Source organism: Dreissena polymorpha, chromosome 13 (assembly GCF_020536995.1).
Source record: "Dreissena polymorpha isolate Duluth1 chromosome 13, UMN_Dpol_1.0, whole genome shotgun sequence".
In the NCBI taxonomy this organism is placed as follows: domain Eukaryota; kingdom Metazoa; phylum Mollusca; class Bivalvia; order Myida; family Dreissenidae; genus Dreissena; species Dreissena polymorpha.
Window position 1 is genome coordinate 46,910,334 of NC_068367.1, and position 6,000 is coordinate 46,916,333.

Below are 6,000 nucleotides of genomic sequence, written 5' to 3' on the forward strand. Positions count from 1 at the left end.
CAACAAACCATGGCCGCAGACAGTCGGTTCACAGTCGTATGCCAGCAGGGCCTCAGCTAACACGAATCGACGCCGTTATAAAAAACTATCTGAGTTAATCTGACTTGACACGCTTTTGTTTCTGTGGTAATCAGACTTGATCACATATTACCCTACACAATCCTTGATTAATACTTATGTTTCTACATCGTATCCATACTAGTTTGTATATTTATATATAACTATGCATCTTTATGTATTTATACGTGTGTTTTTATGTGTGTACACATGCATGTTTTTCTACATAGTATATACATAGTGCGTATAGTGTAATATGCGTGTATTTATGTACGTATGTGTGTATGCGTGTGTGTGTGAACGTGCGTGTATATGTGTGTATATGCATATATGTATATGTATGCGTGTGTACATGTGTTTATGTGTATATACGTATGTATAAGTATGTCAATGTATGTATATGTATGTCTACGTATGTATATATACATATGTGTTCACGTATGTGTGTGTATGTATGTATATTTGTGTAGGTATATGCATACGTGTGTTAGTGCATGCACGTATGTGTGTGTATGTATATACACATGTATGTATTTATGTGTGTTGTATGTGTGTGTTTGCATGCATGTGTACGGGTATATGCATATGTGTGTTTCTATGTGTATATATGAGTATACATGTGTATAAGTGTATGTGGTAATATATATGTGTATAAATATAAATTATGATAAAAATATAAAATGTATAAATATATGTGTATAAATATAAATAATGATAATAACTGGGTTTCTAACTAATATCAAGATATGTATACATATAAACAATACTCATCTCTTCTTTCATCTATTCGAATGAAATGACAAAATAACAACCATGTAATTGTCTTTGCAAATCTGTAGCTTTTTTTAGGGTTATGCTATATTACGGGTATATGCATATGTGTGTTTATATGTGTTTATATGAGTATACGCGTGTATAAGTGTATGTGGCAATATATATGTGTATAAATATAAATTATGATAATAAATAGAATGTGTATAAATATATGTGTATAAATATTAATAATGATAATAACTTGGTTTCTAACTTTTATCAAGATGTGTATACATATAAACAATACTCATCGCTTCTTTCATATTTTCGAATGAAATATATTTCATTAAAGTGTTAAGAAATCAAATGTAAAACTTTTGTCTGCAAAATAATAACCATGTATCTTTCTTTGCAAATGTGTAGCTTTTTTTAGGGTTATGCTATACTAAAATAATGTTGACAACAACTTAGACACAGATGTGTATACATACAAATAATGATTATCCTTTATGCTAATGTTTTCTTCAATCTGTACCAAATTGCACAGATAACTTAATGCAGTAGTTCTTTGTTCCAAAAATGCGAACCAACTTGTAAAGAGAACTAAATGCTGTAGTTTCTTTTCTTTTCAACGTTTTTCTTCGGGATGTGTAATCATAAAATAATGTTGACACAACCTTATACTAAGATGTGAATACATATAAATAATGATAATAATAATTTAATTTGTACAGTAAACTAAATGTAGTAGTTCATTTTTTCCAATAATGTGAACCAAATTGTGCAGATAACTTAATGTAGTAGTTCTTTTTCACAATTATGCAAACCACCTTTATAGGGAATTAAATATTGTAGTTACTTTTTCCTCAATGTTTTCTTCTTCAAAGAAGAAGGGAACATATAAAGGAATTGAAAGGCTCATTAGAGTACCTAATCATGTTTGTTATTATGAATACTTGTTTTCAATTTTACAATTGAAATTTGTTGCTTCTGCTTCCATTTTGTTTTCGCAGGTAGCGTTTCATATTTTTAACCATGTATAGGATACTCGCTACTAAATAGCCTCTAGAAATAATGGTCATAACATTATTCCTATTTAAAATCTTAATGCTCGAACGTAATGCTCCTTTTCTCATCGGTCCTTTTTATAGTCAAATAAGATAAAATGTTATTCATGTTAAATACGTATACATATTGTTTTTCTAAGTAAAAAGACATAATGTAGAGACGCTTTTTTAAATATATGCATACTCATGTATTATCTACACAAATTATTTTAACGAACCACTTCACACGTGTTTCTTTCCTACATGTTTGTTATTTAATCTCAATATTTTGTTGTTTTTTTTCCAGCGTACGAAAGTGCGCACTTGTGTATGGCTCTATTGGGACATGTCTTTTTGTTGTTATTGTTGTTTTTCCTTCACTTTTTAGCTCGACTATTATATATGAAATATATATAGTGGAGCTATCCTACTCACCCCGGCGTCGGCGTTTCCGTTTCCGTGCATATGTTAAAGTTTTCGTACTACCCAAATTATTTTCATTGTCCCTTGACATATTGCTTTCATATTTTGCATACTTGTTTACCAACATGACCCCAACCTAAAAACAAGAGCAGACAACTCTATCAAGCATTTTGTCATAATTATGGCCCCTTTTCCACTTACAATATGCAGCAAATGTTAAAGTTTTCGTACTACCCCAAATATTTTCAATATCCATTGACATATTGCTTTCATATTTTGCATACTTGTTTACCATCATGACCCCAACCTATAAACAAGAGTATACAACTGTATCAAGCATTTTGACATAATTATTGCCCCTTTTATATTAAGAATATGCATATAATTGATAAATCTTTATTAAACTTTGCGTACTACCCCAAATATTTCCTGTATCCTTTGACATATTGCTTTTATATTTTGCATTCTTGTTTACCAACATGACTCCATTCTATACACAAGAGCAGAAAACTCTATCAAGCATTTTGTCATAATTATGGCCCTTTTTCCACTTAGAATATGCAGCAAATGTTAAAGTTTGCGTACTACCCCAAATATTTTCAATGTCCCTTGACATATTGCTTTCATATGTTGCATACTTGTTTAACATCATGACCCCAATCTTTAAACATGAGCATACAACTGTATCAGGCATTTCGACATAAGTATTGCCCATTTTTTACTAAGAATATGCATATTATTGATAAATCTATGTTAAACTTTGCGTACTACCCCAAATATTTTATATATCCTTTGACATATTGCTTTTATATTTTGCATACTTGTTTACCAACATGACCCCAACCTTTAAACAAGAGCAAACAACTCTATCAAGCATTTTGTCATAATTATGGCCCCTTTCCCACTTAGATTATGCAGCAAATGTTAAAGTTTGCGTACTACCCCAAATATTTTCAATGTCCCTTGACATATTGCTTTTATATGTTGCATACTTGTTTACCATCATGACCCTAACCTATAAACAAGAGTATACAACTGTATCAAGCATTTTGACATAACTATTGCCCATTTTATATTAGATAATTGAGCATTTTGCTCTAATTGCCATAACTTCTTTATTTATGATCACATTTTATTATTACTTTGACAAAACAACATTTACCTGATAACCACAATGGACTCCACCAAAACATTACCCCACGCCCCTACCCAGAATCCCTTCCTCCCCCCAACCTTCCCCCAACATCCCCCCTCCAATTTTTTTAAACATCATCTAATAAATTACCACACCCCACATTATACCCCCCTCTCACCCGCCTACCTCCCCCCTCAATTTTTTTAACATCATCTAATAAATTACCCCACCCAACAATGTACCCATTCTCTCATCCCCCTACCCCCCCCTACCCCCCCCCCCAAAAAAAATAATTGTGTTCTCCTTTTTTTTATTTTTGAAAGATCGTCTTATAAATGACCACACCTTACATTTAACCGCCTCTCAACCCCCCCCCCCAATTTTTTTATTTCCTTTTTTTATTTTTGAAAGATCGTCTAATAAATTATTGAATATGAAGAATTTCCCCATGATAGCTTACGTTATACTGTCAAGCACTCTTGTTTCATTATACTTTTGTATTTCTTCATTTCTATGGATTTTCCATTTTTTTGTATCCCCAGTATTCTTTTCTTTTTTCTATCTTATGTGTAGACATCTTTTCAGTATAATGATCATGCTAAAAACTAACTGGACAAGCACACACAAATTATCATTTACATCACCCTTCACCTCTTTAAATGATTAAATTGTGCATTTTGAATGTTAAAGGGCTAAACAATAAAGACAAACGCATAAAAATCTTAAAATGGTTAGACGACAAAAATATAGTAAAGCCTATTACAAGAAAGTCACTTGACACATACTTTAGCACAAACCTTAAAAGATGAATGGGACGGAGACATCTATCTCAGTGGACAACATACTGATAAACACGGCATTGCCTTTCTGATAAAAAATAATAAAGGGGTCACAGTCGATAACTTTAACGAAATAATAATTGGTAGACAAACAAGTATAGATATCAAAATACACGAAACACAACTAACATTAATCAATGTTTACGGCCCTAACACAGAGGATTCCACTTTTTACGAAACATTGCAATCCTTTATAATTAATAACCAAGATAAAAACATTATAGTCGGTGGTGATTTCAATACTGTTCTTAACCCATTATTGGTTAAAAAAAAGGGAAACCTTAATACTCACCCAAAAAAATAGAAACATTTTAAATAACATAATTGAAAACTACAATATGATAGACATCTGGCGTACAGTATATCCAAACGAAAGCATAGGCACCTGGCACTCAAACACAAAACAAACAATATTCGGTAGATTAGACTATTTTTTAATATCCGAGTCACTTTGCAACATTATTGACACATGTAGCATAAAACCAGGATTTATGACTGACCACTCTCTAGTTGAACTTAAACTCCACAGAATACAACCTGAAAGAGGCCCAGGATACTTTAAAATTAATAACAGCATCTTATAAGATACACAATATCAAACGCAAATAAAACAAGAAATATTAAATACAGTTCAAAATAATAAAGATACCGACCCAAACACCTTATGGGAAGTAATTAAAGGAAATATACGTAACACTACAATTAGATACACATCATTTAAACAAGAAAAAACACACAAACTTAAAATGAAACTATCAAAAACATTGAAACACTTGAAAAGCAATTACATGAAACAAACACAAACGATACCAAAGTCATTGAAAATGAAAAAACATTAAAAAACAAGTACTAGAAGGAATTTATCATACACATCTCAATGGAATAATACTACGAGCACGTGCACTGCATGTTGAACAAAATGAAAAAAAAATACAAAATACTTCGCAAACATCAAAAAACGTAGAAGTGAACAAAAACTGTACACAAATTAGTAGTCAACGGCGAAAATATAACAAACAGAACTCAAATACTAGAGGAACAACGTTTATTTTTCGATACACATGTTGAAAATTACACCCTTTTTAAAAATACACATCATGCCTTAAATCAAGAGGAAAAACTACTGTGCGATGGATTACTAAATGAACATGAATGTGGATTAGCACTAAAAGAAATGCAAAATAACAAAAGTCTAGGATCTGATGGCATCACAATCTAATTTGATAAAATATTCTGGAATGATATTAAAACACATTTAATTAATTCACTTAACTATTCATATAACAACGAACACTTAATTACGCTACAAAAACAAAGCATAATATCACTCATTCCAAAACCTGGAAAAAACTTAGAATCCTTATCAAATTGGCGCCCGATTAGTTTTCTGAACAATGATTATAAAATTGCAACTAAAAGTATATCAAACAGAATTAAAAAAATATTACCATCAATCATTTTCAAGATCCCAATCTGGTTTCATAAAAGGACGTTACATTGGTGAAAACATATGTCTAATACAAGAATGCATAAATTATTTTAACCAACCAAACAATTATTGCCTCATTTTCTTTGCAGATTTCAAAAAGGCTTTCGATTCCTTAGACCACTCGTTTACGTTCTTATGCTTAGAAAATATGAATTTCGGTGAAAGTCTAATTTAATGGGTCAAACTATTTTACACCGATATTAACAGTATAATTATTAACAATTGGCTTTTTCTCAAACAGTTTTACATCGAACGAGG